Source organism: Mixophyes fleayi, chromosome 3 (assembly GCF_038048845.1).
Source record: "Mixophyes fleayi isolate aMixFle1 chromosome 3, aMixFle1.hap1, whole genome shotgun sequence".
In the NCBI taxonomy this organism is placed as follows: Eukaryota; Metazoa; Chordata; class Amphibia; order Anura; family Limnodynastidae; genus Mixophyes; species Mixophyes fleayi.
The window spans coordinates 3880454-3900807 of record NC_134404.1 but is presented as its reverse complement, the minus strand read 5'-3'; the positions used below and the strand labels follow the sequence as shown (position 1 = coordinate 3900807).

At 41.9% G+C, this 20354-nt stretch overlaps 1 protein-coding gene across 1 annotated transcript in view; it reads right to left on the bottom strand.

Moving 5' to 3' along the window:
• The window catches only part of LOC142143311 (uncharacterized), a 1060202-nt gene that overhangs the window by 440437 nt on the left and 599411 nt on the right, over nt 1–20354 (bottom strand). The gene's annotated exons all lie outside the window — the stretch shown is intronic.

Below are 20354 nucleotides of genomic sequence, written 5' to 3'. Positions count from 1 at the left end.
CGCATTTCTCCGTCTATTCTGATGGTTTCATCAGAAGGTATTTTCAGTCTCTCAGCTAAACCTCTGTGATGATCTTTTAAAGATCTAAGTCCTATCAAAATATAGACTACATTTATCCACACGTGTAAATCATACAGAAAAGGTTTTGAGGTTTGCAGTTTGTGAGGCAGTTAGTCATCGGAGGTGAGCTTCTACAGCGGTGGCCAATATATATCCTTTTTTTTTAATCAGAGAATGAAAAAAATGACATTGACAAAATTATTGAGACCGTAGTCTTAATATTTGGCAGCACAGCCTTTGGGCAAATAACTGCAATCACCAACTTTCTATAGCCATGTGTATAGCCATGGATAACCTCCCTGCACCTCTCTCCTGGATGTTTGGTCCACTCTTCTGGCTAAACTGCCCCAGTTCTCCCAGATGTGAAAGGTGTCTTCTGTTTTCAGATCTCTCCTATTGTATTTAGAATGAGACTTATTGCCGACTAGTTCAGAACAGTCCAGTATCTTGTCCTGAACCATTCCCGGGTACATTCTAAATTTTGTTTGGGGTCATTGTCTTGCTATAAGACCCAAGACCTTTAACGGAGACACAGCTCTCTGACATTGTGTTTAATATTGCACTCCAAAATGGCCTGGTAATCTCCAGAATTCATGATGTTAGACAACATTCACGTAATGAAATGATGTACAACAATCCTGTGATGTTGTGAGTTAAAATTGTTGTACCTTGTATCTAGAGGTCAGATTGAATCTATTTGGTAGTTGATCAAGGTGCTTTCTCCATCATCAAATCAATTCTGTTTCTAGGGAGATTGACCACAGTGCATTGTACCATGAACTTGTGAAAGGAGATGTACCTGAGTCTGAACCTAATCAAAGATGAGATTATATATGAAGGTGAAGGGGAATTACCAATATCTGTATCTAATTAGAGTTGAACTTGTGTATGATATCAAGTTTTTTTTCTAATAAGGTTGAAGGGGGATGTACTGGTGCCTGTCTCCTGTGCTCATTTCACCTCTAACTAAAATCTGTAATCTCTCTCTCTCTACTGATATCTTTCCATCACTATTCAAGCATGCAGTGATCACTCCTATTCTGAAAAACAAAATTCAGACCCATACTCTTTCTTAAATTACCGTCCCATCTCTCAGCTCCCATGCCCCCCAAACTTCTAGAGAGACTTGTCTACACTCGCCTCATACACTTTCTTACCACTAACAACCTATTTTATTCTCTTCAGTCAGGGTTTCGCTTTCAACAATCCACAGAGATTGTGCTGGCAAATGAGTCACAGCTAAATTTAATGTCATTTCTCTCTTCTAATTCTTCGGAACTCTCTGCTGCATTTCACACTGTTGACCACTCTCTTCTCATATAGACACTCTAATCCCTAGGCCCTCAAGACACTGACCTAACCTGGTTCTCATCCTACCTATCTTATCGCTCTTTCAGTGTTAATTTCTCTGGATCCACCTCTGCTCCACTTTCTTTATCAGTTGGAGTACCACAAGACTCAGTCCTAGGTCCTCTGTTATTCTCTATCTATATCTCTTCTCCTGGAAAACTAATAAGATTCTTTGGTTTTCAATATCATCTTTATGCTGATGATACAGAAATTTATCTGTCCTCTCCTGATCTCCCACCATCTGTGTTGTCTCGCATCACTGACTGTCTTTCTGCCATTTCATCTTAGATGTCCTCTCTCTAACTCAAACTCAATCTTTCAAAAACAGAATTAATAATATTTCCACCCACCATAGAAGTTTCCTGCCTGACATTTCTATTCTTTTGACAACAGGACAATAAATCACACCCCGCAAGCTGTGAGTCAAGGTGTGATCCTTGGACTTACCTCTATCCTTTGTTCCCCACATTAGCTCTATATTTATATCATGTTGCATACATCTAAAAAACATTTCCAGTGTACGCACATATATCACAGAAGACACTGCAGAAGCTTTAATTCATGCACTCATCTCCCGCATCACCTATTGCAATTCCCTCCTTACTGGCCTTATACCTACAATCACTACAGACTCTTATTACTACAATCTATTTTGCATGCAGCGGCTAGATTTATTTTCCTTGCAAAACATTTTTCATCTGTTGAGCCACTCTGTCAGTCTCTACATTGATTGCTTGTTTTTCAATGAATCAAATATACAATATTACTACTGACATGCAAGGCCATCAAGAAAATTGCACCAACATACATCTTCTCAATTGTCTCTATATATTTCCCAACTCGACACCTCTGCTCTGTACAAGATCTGCGTCTCTCATCCACTCTCATTACATCCTCTAGTTCCCAGTTACAGGACTTTTTTTGGGCTGCACCTAATTTGTGGAATTCCCTACCTCACACAATAAGACTTTCCTCTAGTTTTCACACCTTCAAGCGTTCTCTGAATACCCACCTCTTCAGACAAGCTTATAATATTCCTCAACCTCCATTTTACCAACATCTACACAGCTAAATCAAGACAACAACACTGTGACCAACATTGCTGCGTGACAGGTAGTTCACAAATGGCAGTAGCAGCGAGGAGTATAGCTGATTCCAGACGTGCAAGCAGACAACAGATGAGTCAGAACAAAGGAAGCTAAATCCTTCTGAGAGTGAGTAACTCGAAGAACAGGTAAAGGACTGGAAACCAATGGAGGTTTAAATAGTGCTCCAAAATGCTTAGAACCAATGGGAACAGGTAGGAGGTCATAAGCGAGGGTAACAAGTAGCACATGCGCAGAACCAAATATAAATGATGAATGAAGTTTAGTACTTTGATCACCGCTTACAAGAGGAAGGTAACAACGCCGGTACCTGTCTATGGGACCGGCGTGTGGCAGTGATAGTGTTTAGTATCTGAGGGAACAGGAGATGTACAGGTCTCTGCAGCTGATCTGTGATGATTATATATGCCATAAGGGCCACAGTAATCATGGTGCAATGTAAAGATAGCCATGATTTAACACTAATTGTCATAATAATAATAATAATAATAATAATAATATTAATAATAACAATAATGTTACATCTACAGCTCACAGTGTATTGTAGGACAATGAAAGTATATATTATATGACAGAGTCTTACCTGTAGCTCCACATATTGGGGGTGATTGGCCTGGCTTGGTTCTCGTACCAGCAATCTCTTTACCATTTGTGTTAACGCACCAACAAATACCAGTGCTGCCATGACACTGCTTTGGCTTGTAGTTGCCATTTTCATCACATTTAGGTACAAAAGTACCTATTAGATGTTGATTCTGTGCAAGCTCACGTTCCTTTAAGCAGGGAGTATGATGTGCTGAAACACATGTATGACAACACAATGTAACATTTTTGAAGCAGAACAGTACCATGTTTAATATTTATTTATTACATATAATACAACTCTGCTCAAAAATGGAGTAGAGCTGACTTTTGCCACTTCTGTGGTGGCAGAAGATTGTACAATTGTATTTCCTTTTGATGGCATTTTGGGATACATAACAATTTCTTCTGATCGGTCCTGAGATTCTAATTTATTTCAGTAATTATTCTCTGACGATAACAGGGAACAATGTATTGTTCCTTCCTGATAGGAGTTGAGATTCTATATAACATTAGTAATTAGTATCTGAGGGTCAAGGGGGCTTATTGTTGATTTTTGCTGTCTGATGAATGGGGGCTGCCAACCCCTGATACTAACTTTGGCATAGAGGTGACACGAGACACTGGGGACAATGTTTGGGAAAATATAAAGATTAAGGGCCTGGGGAGAGCAAAGCAAAAACAAAGAGTAACTTTGCATCTTGTCAAAACCATGTTGCATTGGAGGGGGAAGTTAATTTAAAATGTGGGGACAGATTTATAGTTGGGGTAGAACATGTCCTAGATCAATTTTAAATTTTAGTGTAAAAATAAAGCTAGCAAGTATTTGTGTGCTACATGACAAAAAAAAGCCAGTATTTTCTTTATGTGCAAAATAATAAACTAATTTGCACCCCTTGCATTGTAACATGGTTTGTCCAGGATCAAATTTACTCCTTTTTTTGCCTTACTTTCCTTAATGACTCAGGCCCTAAACCTCTCAGCCCATACTTTAGTTGATCCATACAGGAGAAGGAGAAGAGACTTTTCACCCTGCAACTGAGTGTAATACAAAAAGTAGGCTAATAAGCTCAACTGATGCTCGTGATAGCTTAAATAATATACTATATCAAGTCCTTTACGCATTTCTCCGTCTATTCTGATGGTTTCATCAGAAGGTATTTTCACTCTCTCAGCTGAACCTCTGTGATGATCATTTAAAGATCGTAAGTCCTATCAAAATATAGACTTCATTTATCTACACATGTAAATCATTCAGAATAGGTTTTGAGGTTTGCAGTTTGTGAGGCAGTTAGTCATCGGAGGTGAGCTTCTACAGCAGTGGCCAATATATATCCTTTTTTTTTAATCAGAGAATGAAAAAAATGACATTGACAAAATTATTGAGACCGTAGTCTTAATATTTGGCAGCACAGCCTTTGGGGAAATTACTGCAATCACCAACTTTCTATAGCCATGTATATAGCCATGGATAACCTCCCTGCACCTCTCTCCTGGATGTTTGGTCCACTCTTCTGGTGAAGCTGCTCCAGTTCTCCCAGATGTGAAAGTCGTCTTCTGTTTTCATATCTCTCCTATTGTATTTAGAATGAGACTTATTGCTGACTAGTTTAGAACAGTCCAGTATCTTGTCCTGAACCATTCCTGGGTACATTCTAAATTTTGTTTGGGGTCATTGTCTTGCTATAAGACCCAAGACCTTTAACGGAGACACAGCTCTCTGACATTGTGTTTAATATTGCACTCCAAAATGGCCTGGTAATCTCCAGAATTCATGATGTTAGGTAACATTCACGTAATCAAATGCCATACAACAATTCTAAAACATAAATGATCTTCCTCCGTAATTGACTACATGTAATTTAGCTTTCTGTAAACATATGGATGATGTGCTTTTACGCGAAGCTCTAATTTAGTCTTCTCTGTCCACAGGAATTCAGGTGTGTTTTTGCAAATTCCAGTAAGGCTTTCTTATGTCTCTTTCTCAGCAGTGGGGTCCTCCAAAACCTCTGCACATATAACCCCTCTTTGTTGACATGGCAACAGATGGTGTGAGTTGAAACTGTTGTACCTTGTATCTAAAGGTCAGATTAAATCTATTTGGTAGTTGCTGAATTCACATCGGCGCTAATAGCCCCTTTCTCTCGCCCAACTCTCAATGTCACACCCCTCAACCTCCCCCTCGCTCCATCTACCCTGATAATCTCATCCGCATCTCCCCTCTTCCCTCCCTCCCTTTCTCTTGTGCCCTCTGGAACTCCAGGTCCCTCTGCAACAAACTTTCCTCCATCCATTACCTCTTCATCTCCAACTCTCTTAATCTTATTGCCATCAATGAAACCTGGCTTACTTCTTCTGATACCGTTTCACCTGCCGCTCTCTCCTACGGGGGCCTCTCTTTCACCCACTCCACCAGACCAGATGAGCGTCCAGGAGGTGGAGTGGGGCTCCTCCTATCCCCTAACTGCACTTTTCGTGTCATTCCTACTTTTCCTTCTCTCGCCTTCTCCTCCTTTGAAGTACACTCCATCCGTCTCTTCTCCCCCATCCACCTCCGTGTCTCCGTCATCTACCGTCCGCCAGGCCCCTCCTCCCTTTTCCTTGACAACTTCGCTACCTGGCTCCCTTACTACCTTTCCTCTGACCTTCCCTCCATCATACTTGGTGACTTTAATATCCCTATTGACAACTGTTCTGACCCTGCCACCATTAAACTTCTCGCCCTTTCCTCCTCCCTAGGCCTTACTCAGTGGACCTCTTCCCCCACCCACTGTCTTAGTCACTCCCTTGACCATATAAGTGCAGGATCGCAGGAGATCCAAAATAGGTTGAACTTGATGGACTGGTGTCTTTTTTCAACCTCATCAACTATGTTACTATGTCTTCTCTTATCTCTGTGATCTCTCTGACTTCTCCAACTCTCCCTTCCCACTATCTGACCACCACCTCCTCTCCTTCACTATGTCCTCCTCCCCTGCTCCTGCCTCGCCCAAAGCCACCCTCACTAGACGTAAACTGGATGCTATTGACCCCACCTCCTTCTCCTCCTCTCTCAAATCTCTCTTTTCACCCCTTCCCTCCCTGGCCTGTCCCGACCAGGCCTTCTCTCTCTATAATCACTCCCTCACCACTGCCCTGGATGCTGTTGCCCCGGCCTCTTCTATCCGCCAACGCCGCATTATTCCCCAACCCTGGCACTCAAAACTCACCCGCTTCCTCCAAAGACGCACTCGCACTGCTGAACGCCTCTTTAGGAAATCTCGCTCCCTGGCTGACTTCCTCCACTTTAAATTTATACTCTCTTCTTTCTCCTCTGCCCTCTCCCTTGCTAAACAATCCTTCTTTAAGTCCCTCATTTCTTCTCAGTCCTCCAATCCCCGCTGCCTCTTTGCCACCTTCAGCTCCCTCCTCTCCCCCCCTCCCCCTCTGTCCTGCCTTCCCTCTCCGCTTCTGACTTCGCCACTTTCTTCTCTTCCAAAATTGAGGCTATCAGACTGAACATCTCCTCCTCCCCTACTCCTGCCACCCTCATCGCTTCACCTCTCCCCATCAACCAACTCTGGTGCTCCTTCAGCTCTACAACCGGTGAAGAAGTTCGCTCCCTTATTCTTTCCTCTCCACCCTCTACCTGCCCTCTCGATCCCATCCCCTCCCACCTCCTTTGCTCTCTCTCTCCAATGGCCTGCTCTTACCTAGCACACCTTTTCAACCTATCACTCTCCTCTGGTGTAGTACCCTCCTCTTTGAAACACTCTCTTATCTCTCCTATCCTCAAAAAAACCCAATCTTGACCCCACCGCTCTTGCTAATTATCGCCCTATCTCTCTTCTCCCCTATGCCTCCAAATCAATGAGCGGATTGTCTGCAGCCGCCTAACCAGGCACCTCGTGGACAATTCCCTCCTTGACCCTCTCCAATCTGGCTACCGCCCCCTCCATTCTACCGAATCTGCTCTTGCCAAGGTTACTAATGATCTCCTATCAGCCAAATCCAAGGGTCACTTCTCCGTACTCATCCTCCTTGACCTTTCTGCAGCCTTTGACACCGTGGACCACCCCCTCCTGCTGCAAACTCTTCTCTCTCTCGGCCTCTCTGGTTTTGTCCATGCCTGGTTCGCCTCATACCTCGCTAATCGCTCCTTCTCTGTATCCACGTCTGGTTCTTCCTCCTCCCCCTACCCTCTCACCATAGGAATCCCGCAGGGCTCTGTTCTTGGCCCTCTACTCTTTTCGCTCTACACTTCCTCCCTTGGTGCTCTCATCTCCTCCTTCCGTCTTCAGTATTACCTTCATGCTGATGACATTCAACTCTATATCTCCTCTCCTGATCTTTCCTCCACCCTCCTCGCTCGGGTATCTGACTGCCTCTCCGCCATCTCCTCCTGGATGTCCGAGCGCTTTCTCAAAATCAATATCTCTAAAACTAAACTCATTGTCTTTCCTCCGCCCAGACTCCCATCCCACGATGACCTCTCAATTGTCGTCAACAACACCACCATCTCCTCTGTCACACTACTTCGCTGCCTGGGAGTCACCATCGACTCCTCTCTCTCTTTCGCCCCCCACATTCATTCCCTTGCCCAAGACTGTCGCTTCAACTATGCAACATAGCCCACATCCGTCCTTTTCTCTCTCAGGATGCCACCAAAACTTTCATCCACGCACTCATCATCTCCCACCTTGATTATTGTAACCCCCTTCTCACTGGCCTCCCCCACTCCCGTCTCTCCCCCTCCGCTCTATACTCAATGCGGTCGCAAGACTCATCTTTCTCTCAAGCCGCTCCTCCTCTGCCTCCCTCTCTGCCTTGCCTTACACTGGCTACCCTTCCCCTACAGAATCCTTTTCAAACTCCTCACAACCACTTACAAGGCTCTCTCCAACTCTACTGCCCCTTATATCTCTAACCTCCTCTCCATTTACACTACTGCCCGCTCCCTGCGCTCAGCCAACGACTGCCGCCTCTCCTCCACCCTTATCACCTCTTCCCACTCCAGAATCCAAGACTTTTCCCGTGCAGCCCCCTTCTCTGGAACGACCTCACTCGTTCCATCCATCTCTCTCCTACTCTGTGCTCCTTCAAACGTGCACTCAAAACTCACCTCTTCCTCAAAGCCTAAGAACCATCTACTTAACCCCCATCTCCTCCCTTTGCTCGTCCTCCCTTCTCTGCTCTTGCCTCAACTGGCTCCTCTTGTACCTGATCTGTTTACCCTCCCTTAATATGTAAGCTCGTATGAGCAGGGCCCCCTCGCCTCCTGTCTTCATACCTGTTCTTCCGCTCCGTCTTTACTGCATATGACTAGCCGGAGTTTCTGAAGTATTGGTACTTTTTGTTCATTGTTCTGTATGGTTTTACCATGTATAGTCTACTGTTAGTATTGTGTGTGGCGCTGCGGATACCTTGTGGCGCCTAACAAATAAATGATAATAATAATAGTTGATCAAGGTGCTTTCTCCATTATCAAATCAATTCTGTTTCTAGGGAGATTGACCACAGTGCCATGTACCATCCACTTGTGAAAGGAGATGTACCTCAGTCTGTTCCTAATCAGAGATGAGTTTCTATATGAAGGTGAAGGGGAATTACCAATATCTGTATCCAATTAGAGTTGAACTTGTGTATGACATCAAGTTTATGTTCTAATAAGGATGAAGGGTGATGTACTGGTGCCTGTCTCCTGTGCTCATTTCACCTCTAACTAAAATCTGTAATCTCTCTCTTTCTACTGATATCTTTCCATCACTATCCAAGCACGCAGTGATCACTCCTATTCTGAAAAAACAAAATTCAGACCCAAACTCTCTCTCAAATTACCGTCCCATCTCTCAGCTCCCATGCCCCCCCAAACTTCTAGAGAGACTTGTCTACACTCGCCTCATACACTTTCTTACCACTAACAACCTATTTTAATCTCTTCAGTTAGGGTTTCACTTTCAACACTCTACAGAGACTGCATTGGTCAATGAGTAACAGTTAAAACTAAATGTGATTACTCTCTTCTAATTCTTCTGGAACTCTCTGCAGCATTTCACACTGTTGACCACTCTCTCCTCATATAGACACTATAATGCCTAGACCTTCAAGACACTGTCCTAACCTGGTTCTCATCATTCCTATCTAATCGCTCTTTCAGTGTTAATTTCTCTGGATCCACCTCTGCTCCACTTTCTTTATCAGTTGGAGTACCACAAGACTTAGTCCTAGGTCCTCTGCTATTCTCTATCTATACCTCTTCTCTTGGAAAACTAATAAGCTTCTTTGGTTTTCAATATCATCTTTATGCTGATGATACACAAATTTATCTATCCTCTCCTGATCTCTCGCCATCTGTGTTGTCTTGTATTACTGACTGTCTTTCTGCCATTTCATCTTAGATGTCCTTTCGCCAACTCAAACTCAATCTTTTGAAAACATAATTAATAATATTCCCACCCACCAAAGAAGTTTCCTGTCTGATATTTCTTTCCGTTTCACAACATTACGACAAATCACACCCCGCAAGCTGTGAGTCAAAGTGTAATCCTTGACTCACATCTATCCTTTGTTCCCCACATCAACTCTTACCTGTAGCTTCACATGTTGGGGGTGATTGGCCTGGTTTGGTTCTCGTACCAGCAATCTCTTTACCGTTTATGTTAACGCACCAACACACACCAGTGCTGCCATGACACTGCTTTGGCTTGTAGTTGCCATTTTCATCACATTTAGGTACAAAAGTACCTATTAGATGTTGATCATGTACAAGCTCACGTTCCTTTAAGCAAGGAGAATCATGTTCTGAAACACATGTATGACAACACAATGTAACATTTTTGAAGCAGAACAGTACCATGTTTAATATTTATTTATTACATATAATGCAACTCTGCTCAAAAATGGAGTAGAGCTGACTTTTGCCACTTCTATGGTGGCAGAAGATATAAATACACAGAGGATCTCATGACCATAAGTACACACCCTAGCTCCTACTCAACATCCGCTCCTTGTGGACTGCCCCTTACAGTGGCTGAAAGGAGGGAAATATGGAGGAAGGAGCGGAAATACGCAGCTGTTAATAATAATAGATATATAGATACAATTGTATTTCCTTTGATGGCATTTTGGGATAAAGAACAATTTCTTCTGATCGGTCGTGAGATTCTAATTTATTTCAGTAATCATTCTCTGACGATAACAGGGAAAAGTGTATTGTTCATACCTGATAGGAGATGAGATTCTATATAACATCAGCAATTATTATCTGAGGGTCAAGGGGGCTTATTGTTGATTTTTCCTGTCTGATGGATGGAGGCTGCCAACCCCTGCTACTAACTTTGGCATAGAGGTGACACGAGGCACAGGGGACAATGTTTGGGAAAATATAAAGATTAAGGGCCTGAGGAGATCAAAGCAAAAACAATGAGTAACTTTGCATCTTGTCAAAACCATGTTGCTTTGGAGGGGGAAGTTAATTTAAAATGTGGGGACAGATTTATAGGTGGGGTAGACCATGTCCTAGATCAATTTTAAATGTTAGTGTAAAAATAAAGCTAGCAAGTATTTGTGTGCTACATGACAAAAAAAGCCAGTATTTTCTTTATGTGCAAAATAATAAACTAATTTGCACCCCTTGCATTGTAACATGGTTTGTCCAGGATCAAATTTACTACTTTTTTTGCCTTACTTTCCTTAATGACTCATTTGCTGATGTCTTTGATAAAGTTCATGCAGAGATCCTTCCACCTCATCGTCCATGGGATTGCCCTATAGAATTGTTGCCTGACAAAATTCCACCTAGAGGTCGAGTTTATCCTCTTTCTCAACCAGAGACTGAAGCCATATCTGTCTATGCTAAAGAAAATCTACAAAGAGGCTTTATTTAGACCATCGGTCTCTCCAGCTGGGGCCGGTTTCTTTTTTGTGAAGAAGGACGGTTCACTTCGTCCTTGCATTGACTATAGTGGACTTAATTTAATAACTATTAAGAATCGTTACCCTATTCCATTGATCACTGAGTTATTTGATCGAATTAAAGGTGCTAAAATCTTTACCGAACTGGATCTCAGAGGGGCTTATAATTTAATTCGTATTCGGGGTCTGGAGATGAGTGGAAAACCACTTTTAATACCCATGATGGCCATTAAGAATATTTGGTAATGCCCTTTGGACTTTCTAATGCTCCTGCAGTGTTTCAAAGTTTTATTAATGAGATATTTCGAGATCTTTAGTATTCTTATGTCGTTGTATATTTGGACGATATCCTCATTTTTTCTGAAACCTTAGACGTTCATAGGAGACATGTGGCTGAAGTTTTGACTAGACTTCGCAGAACTCATCTTTATTGTAAGCTAGAGAAATGTTCCTTTGAAGCAGCTTCTATGCCCTTTTTAGGATTCATTATCTCCGGTTCATGCCTTCAAATGTACCCAGAAAAGGTTCAATCTATTTTAAATTGGCCACTTCCAACTACTCTCAAAACTATTCAACGTTTTTTGGGCTTTGCAAATTATTACAGACAGTTTATTGTGAATTATTCTAGTATTGTGGCTCCCATTACAGCTTTGACTAGAAAAGGAGCAAATTCGAAAAAATGGCCAGAAGGAGCTTTAAAGGCTTTTTCCTATCTCAAGGAAGCCTTCTCCTCAGCACCTATTCTTCAGCAACCAAATTTGCCTTTGCCTTTTTTCGTGGAGGTAGATGCATCGGCGGTTGGAGTTGGAGCAGCTCTTTCCCAGCGATCATCTACCAATCGTTTGTTGCCTTGTGCTTTTTTTTTCTCTGAGATGTTTGCCAGCAGAACAGAATTATGCGATAGGAGATAAAAAGTTATTGGCAATGAAGTTGGCATTAGCTGAGTGGCGATATTTGTTGGAGGGAGCTCAACATGTGGTGACCATTTTTATGGATCATAAGAATCTTTTGTATTTTTAGACAGCACATTGTCTTAACCCTCGTCAGGCTCGATGGTCCCTCTTTTTCTCTCGTTTTAACCTTCATGTCACCTTTAAACCAGGACATTTAAATAAAAGAGCGGATGCATTGTCTCGAGCTTTTGATAATTCATCTGATTTGGGTTCATTTACTAGTCATTCCATCTTGGATCCCAAATGTTTGCAAGTGTCTACAGTTTCTCCATCTACTCCTCCTGGCAAGTCTTTTGTTCCTAAAACACTCCGGAAGAGACTATTGCCTTGGTATCATGCTTCTAAATTTTCTGGTCATGCAGGATTTTTGAAGACTTATGAACTGATCTCTCGCTCCTATTGGTGGCCAACTCTTCGCACTGATGTTAAAGAGTTTGTGGCTGCATGTGATGTTTGTGCTCAGCTTAAATCTTCCCGTTTGGCTCCTATGGGACCGTTACTGCCATTGTCAATTCCTTCTAAACCATGGACTCACATCAGCATGGATTTTATAACTGATCTTCCTACTAGCAAGGGTCATAATACCATCTGAGTCGTGGTAGACCGTTTTTCAAAAATTACTCATTTTGTTCCACTTGTAGTTCTGCCATCTTCCTCAGTTTTGGCCCAACATTTTATTCGGGAGATATTCCGGTTAGATGGCTGTCCTCAAGAGATCGTTTCAGATAGAGGAGTACAATTTACTTCAAAGTTTTGGCGAGCCTTGTGTAAAGCATTGGGAGTCCAGCTTAACTTCTCTTCAGGATATCATCCGCAATCTAATGGCCAGACAGAGAGAGTAAATCAAGATCTTGAGACTTTTGTTCGTATGTTTTCTTCTGCCACACAGGATAATTGGATGGATCTTTTGCCTTGGGCAGAGTTTGCTCATAATAATTTATTCCATGAATCTACGGCCTCTACTCCATTTTTTGTCGTGTATGGTTTATATCCTGTGTTGCCTAAGTTTTCAAATGTTCCTGCAGCTGCGGAACTTCTTCGGAACTTTTCTTCTATCTGGACTCAAGTTACATCTCAGCTCAAGAAAACTTCTATTCGCTATAAAGTTGCAGCAGACAAGAGACGTCGGGCTGTTCCTGAAATCCATGTGGGGGATAGAGTTTGGTTGTCTACTCAAAACATTTGTCTGAAAGTTCCTTCAATGAAATTTGCTCCTAGATTTATTGGTACTTATAAAATTTTGAAGATTATCAATCCAGTTTCTTTCAAATTAAGGCTTCCTTCATCACTGCATATTTCCAATTCATTTCATGTATCATTGTTGAAGCCAGTGGTCATTAATCGTTTTGCATCTGCTACATCTTCTTCAGTTTTGCCAGAATTTTTTCAACAAAAGGACTTTGAAATTACTCAGATTCTGGATTCTAAGAAGGTTCGAGGAACAATTAAGTAATTAGTGGACTGGAAAGGGTTTGGCCCTGAAGAGCGTTCTTGGGTGAATGCCTCTGATATTAATGCTCCGACACTTTTGCGGAAGGTTCATATTAAGTTTCCTCGGAAAATCATCGCTAAGTGTCCAGTGGCCACTTTTAAAAAGGGGGTAATGTCATGCGCCGGTCCCGTAGATAGGTGCCGGCATTGTGACTTTTTCCCTATGAACTATGTTTTGGACTTGTTCCCACTCAGAGACAATACTTTCATAAAGGTGCTGCTGGTTGTGTGATCAGGACCTCCTCCCTGATTCTCATTGGTCCTGAGTACTATTTAAACTACCCATGACCTTTGGGTCATTGCCTGTTCTTCGTGTTACTCAGATTGCCTGGCTCCTGGTTACCATTACCTGTTCCTCTGTTTGGGCCTCCTGAGTCTATTGTTGCTGTGACCTGCCGGCTGGACTTACCTAATTCATCGTTGCATTTGGTACCTGTAGTTCTACTATGCCGAATCTACTATCATGGATGTCTGCTGATTGAACTTTTACTTTTACATCTATGCACCTGGTACCTGTAGTCCTCTGTGGTCCATGGAACTTTACCGCTGTCAAGTTACAGATTGGAAACATCTTCCGTGAGTTGATCGCTGCATATTCAAGTTGATTCTATGCACCTGTGCTGTATGTTCAAGCTGGCTCCCGTTAAAGACTCTCCTGTGATTCTGCTCGCTATTCTACTGTGACTGTGTTCCATAGCGAGCTTGCTATTAAGGTTACTATTATTGAACTTCTTCTAGTGAACTTTGCTATATATTAAGATATCTCTTTGTTGGATTGTTGCTGGAAGATATTAGCCTTACAGGGCGGCACGCGACTGGGATTCTTTGCTTCTCTATTACTTCTAAGTAACGGACTGTTTAAGGGCTCTCTGCTCTATTTGATCATATTGGGATTGATATATATTGTCCAAGAATTATCGTGATACCTGTGACCACCTGCTATGTGGAATATACCATCTTCATGTCTGGACTATTTGCTATTTCATCCCAATGACAGTTGCTCAGAGTTACTAACAAACTGAAGTATATATTGTGAATTGCATTCTGTTTGTATTCCATTGCCGTGTGTGCTTTCCATGTTATATATATTCTTCCATTGCTATTATACCATCAGCATATATACCTGTTGTGTCTTCAAGCAATATATCCTTCAATTTTATCATCTCTCCAGTGTCTTATTGCTACTGATATTCAGCCTGAGTGTTGCCTCCACTATCCTCTGTCACTTTTGAGGTAGATCATTATAGACAGAGGCAAGGGATCATTAAAATAATATTCAAATCGTGATAAATATACTATATCAAGTTCTTTACGCATTTCTCCGTTTATTCTGATGGTTTCATCAGAAGGTATTATCAGTCTCTCAGCTAAACCTCTGTGATGATCATTTAAAGATCGTAAGTCCTATCAAAATATGGACTACATTTATCCACACGTGTAAATCATACAGAAAAGGTTTTGAGGTTTGCAGTTTGTGAGGCAGTTAGTCATCGGAGGCGAGCTTCTACAGCGGTGGCCAATATATATCCTTTTTTTTTTAATCAGAGAATGAAAAAACTGACATTGACAAAATTATTGAGACCGTAGTCTTAATATTTGCCAGCACAGCCTTTGGGCAAATAACTGCAATCACCAACTTTCTATAGCCATTTATATAGCCATGGATAACCTCCCTGCACCTCTCTCCTGGATGTTTGGTCCACTCTTCTGGCTAAACTGCCCCAGTTCTCCCAGATGTGAAAGGTGTCTTCTGTTTTCAGATCTCTCCTGTTGTATTTAGAATGAGACTTATTGCCGACTAGTTCAGAACAGTCCAGTATCTTGTCCTGAACCCTTCTCGGGTACATTCTAAATTTTGTTTGGGGTCATTGTCTTGCTATAAGACCCAAGACCTTTAACGGAGACACAGCTCTCTGACATTGTGTTTAATATTGCACTCCAAAATGGCCTGGTAATCTCCAGAATTCATGATGTTAGACAACATTCACGTAATGAAATGATGTACAACAATCCTGTGATGTTGTGAGTTAAAATTGTTGTACCTTGTATCTAAAGGTCAGATTGAATCTATTTGGTAGTTGATCAAGGTGCTTTCTCCATCATCAAATCAATTCTGTTTCTAGGGAGTTTGACCACAGTGCATTGTACCATCCACTTGTGAAAGGAGATGTACGTGAGTCTGAACCTAATCAAAGATGAGATTATATATGAAGGTGAAGGGGAATTACCAATATCTGTGTCTAATGAGAGTTGAACTTGTGTATGATATCAAGTTTATTTTCTAATAAGGATGAAGGGGATGTACTGGTGCCTGTCTCCTGTGCTCATTTCACCTCTAACTAAAATCTGTAATCTCTCTCTCTCTACTGATATCTTTCCATCACTATTCAACCACCCAGTGATCACTCCTATTCTGAAAAACAAAATGCAGACCGAAACTCTTTCTCAAATTACCGTCCCATCTCTCAGCTCCCATGCCCCCCAAACTTTTAGAGAGACTTGTCTACACTCGCCTCATACACTTTCTAACCACTAACAACCTATTTTATTCTCTTCAGTCAGGGTTTCGCTTTCAACAATCCACAGAGATTGTGCTGGCAAATGAGTCACAGCTAAATTAAATGTCATTACTCTCTTCTAATTCTTCTGGAACTCTCTGCTGCATTTCACACTGTTGACCACTCTCTCCTCATAAAGACTCTATAATCCCTAGGCCTTCAAGACACTGTCCTAACCTGGTTCTCATCCTACCTATCTAATCACTCTTTCAGTGTTAATTTCTCTGGAACCACCTCTACTCTACTTTCTTTATAAGTTGGAGTACCACAAGACTCAGTCCTAGGTCCTCTGCTATTCTCTATCTATACCTCTTGTCTTGGAAATCTAATAAGCTTCTTTGGTTTTCAATATCATCTTTATGCTGATGATACACAAATGTATTTATCCTCTCCTGAAATCTCACCATCTGTGTTGTCTCGCATTACTGACTGTCTTTCTGTCATTTCATCTAAGATGTCCTCTCTCCAACTCAAACTCAATCTTTCAAAAACAGAATTAATAATATTGCCACCCACCAAAGAAGTTTCCTGCCTGACATTTCTGTTCTTTTGACAACATGACAATAAATCACACCCCGCAAGCTGTGAGTCAAGGTGTAATCCTTGACTCACATCTATCCTTTGTTCCCCACATCAACTCTATATTTATATAATGTTGCATACATCTAAAAAACATTTCCAGAATATGCACAAATATCACAGAAGACACTGCAAAAACTTTAATTCATGCACTCATCTCCCGCATCACCTATTGCAATTCCCTCCTTACTGGCCTTATACCTATAATCACTACAGACTCTTATCCCTACAATCTATTTTGCATGCAGCGGCTAGATTTATTTTCCTTGCAAAACGTTTTTCCTCTGTTGTGCCACTCTGTCAGTCTCTACATTGGTTGCTTGTTTTTCAATGAATCAAATATACAATTTTACTACTGACATACAAGGCCATCAAGAAAATTGCACAAACATACATCTTCTCAAATGTCTAAAAATATTTCCCAACTCGACACCTCTTCTCTGTACAAGATCTCCGTCTCTCATCCACTCTCATTACATCCTCTAGTTCCCAGTTATAGGACTTTTTTTGGGCTGCACCTAATTTGTGAAATTCCCTACCTCACACAATAAGACTTTCCTCTAGTTTTCACACCTTCAAGCGTTCTCTGAATACCCACCTCTTCAGACAAGCTTATAATATTTCTCAACCTCCATTTTACCAACCTCTACACAGCTAAATCAAGACAACAACACTGTGACCAACATTGCTGTGTGACAGGTAGTTCACAAATGGCAGTAGCAGCGAGGAGTATAGCTGATTCCAGACGTGCAAGCAGCCAACAGGTGAGTCAGAACAAAGGAAGCCAAATCCTTCTGAGAGTGAGTAACTCGAAGAACAGGTAAAGGACTGGAAACCAATGGAGATTTAAATAGTGCTCCAAAATGCTTAGAAACAATGGGAACAGGTAGGAGGTCATAAGCGAGGGTAACAAGTAGCACATGCGCAGAACCAAATACAAATGATGAATGAAGTTTAGTACTTTGATCAACGCTTACAAGAGGAAGGTAACAACGCCGGTTCCTGTCTATGGGACCAGCGTGTGACAGTGATAGTGTTTAGTATTTCAGGGAACAGGAGATGTACAGGTCTCTGCTGCTTATCTGTGATGATTCTATATGCCATAAGGGCCACAGTAATCATGGTGCAATGTAAAGCTAGCAATGATTTAACACTAATTGTAATAATAATAATAATAATAATAATAATAATAATAATAATAATAATGTTATATCTACAGCACACAGTGCATTGTAGGATGATGAAATTCTATATTATATGACAGAGTCTTACCTGTAGCTTCACATGTTGGGGGTGATTGGCCTGGTTTGGTTCTCGTACCAGCAATCTCTTTACCGTTTGTGTTAACGCACCAACACACACCAGTGCTGCCAAGACACTGCTTTGGCTTGTAGTTGCCATTTTCATCACATTTAGGTACAAAAGTACCTATTAGATGTTGATCATGTGCATGCTCACGTTCCTTTAAGCAAGGAGTATGATGTGCTGAAACACATGTATGACAACACAATGTAACATTTTTGAAGCAGAACAGTACCATGTTTAATATTTATTTATTACATATAATGCAACTCTGCTCAAAAATGGAGTAGAGCTGACTTTTGCCACTTTTATGGTGGCAGAAGATATAAATACACAGAGGATCTCATGACCATAAGTACACACCCTGGCTCCTACTCAACATCTGCTCCTTGTGGACTGCCCCTTACAGTGGCTGAAAGGAGGCAAATATGGAGGAAGGAGCGGAAATACGCAGCTGTTAATAATAATAGATGTATAGATACAATTGTATTTCCTTTGATTGCATTTTGGGATAAATAACATTTTCTTCTGATCGGTCGTGAGATTCTAATTTATTTCAGTAATCATTCTCTGACGATAACAGGGAAAAATGTATTGTTCATTCCTGATAGGAGATGAGATTCTATATAACATCAGCAATTATTATCTGAGGGTCAAGGGGGCTTATTGTTGATTTTTCCTGTCTGATGGATGGAGGCTGCCAACCCCTGCTACTAACTTTGGCATAGAGGTGCATTGGAGGGAGAAGTTAATCTAAAATGTGTGGACAGATTTATAGTTAGGGTAGACCATGTCCTAGATCAATTTTAAATTTTAGTGTAAAAATAAAGCTAGCAAGTATTTGTGTGCTACATGACAAAAAAAGCCAGTATTTTCTTTATGTGCAAAATAATAAACTAATTTGCACCCCTTGCATTGTAACATGGTTTGTCCAGGATCAAATTTACTCCTTTTTTTTTTGCCTTACTTTCCTTAATGACTCAGGCCCTATGTCACTCACCGGACTGTGAGTGCTACTTCTCGTGTGTTTAGGAACCGTGGCCGTCTGCCATCCTGAGGGTCTGTGCATGTGCAGCCCTTTCAAGCCTTCATTATCTGTTACTTTTCATTAGTAGGCTGATCAGGCAACACTCCCTATTTAAAGCACCTGTGGTCAATACCTCGTTGCCTGATCTTGGAGTCTCATTCCCATGAGCCTCTGAAGGTGTTCCTGTGTTTCCTCGTGTATTCAGCTCCTGCTGATTCCTGTTATTTCTATTGTGGTTTCCAGACCACCTCAACTCTCCTGTGTTCATCGTGTCTGCACCAGCATATTCCTATCCGCTGCCTCCGTTGCTTCTACAGAGTTCCTGCTCACCTCAACTCCCCGATGTTCATCGTGTCTGCAGCCAGCTGATTCCTATCCGCTGCCTCCGCTGCTTCTACAGAGTTCCTGCTCACCTCAACTCCCCGGTGTTTATCGTGTCTGCAGCCAGCTGATTCCCATCCGCTGCCTCCGTTGCTTCTACAGAGTTCCAGCTCATCTCAACTCTCCTGTGTTCATCGGGTCAGCGCTCCGCTGCTTCCATCTCTGCTACTGGAGTTCAGACCGCCTCAACTCTTCCGTGTTCTTCAAGCTCCAGTTCTATTTAATACTGCTTCCAGAGTATTGCCTCGTTCATGATGGTTTACCTGCCGTGCGCTGCACCAACTTGATTACTGCTTCCACCTTCCAGTGACCTCTCCTCCTGCCGGCCCCCAGCCATTCAGGTATCCCTGCACTCCTCTCTGACAGCCTGCTCTCCTGAACCACGGTATGCATACTTCTCATTGACTTTGCTGGTGTATTGCATATCTTGCTGGACTGTGTTGTGTTCTCCTCCGGAGTCCTCTATCCACTGAGACTATTGCTATCATTGACTTTGTCTCCTATTTGCCTGGATTGTTATTGTGACTTTGTATACTTTAGCAGTGCTGCTCTGTTATCATTGTATTGTGATATCATCGTGGGATCAAGTTCTGTGTACCCGTGTATTCTCTGCATAGCATTCATCTCCTCGTGTCCTCCTCACATATATATTGCAGTGGTACAACTTGCTATATGCAGACCACTGCTTCCAGTTCCCTGTGACACCAGTTTCAAGTATCCTCTCTAATAGCAGTGGTACAACTTGCTATACGCAGACCACTGACTTCCCTGTTAGCTACCTTCACCTGGATTCCATTCCTTTACCTAGACAGCGGTACAACTTGCTATACACAGACCGCTGACTCTCACTACCTCCTCGCTACATCTGGACATTCCTCCTCACTATAGCAGTGGTACAACTTGTGTCAAAGTCGTATAATTGGATGAACGAAAGTATATTGGTTTAATATTGGTTTGCCGTGCGTATTGCGAAGCGTACACCACGTGTTACGTGGCGTGACGCGATCACACGGTAAAATACGCACGCACACACTCGCATTACAACAGTTAGTTATTTATATAACTTCATATT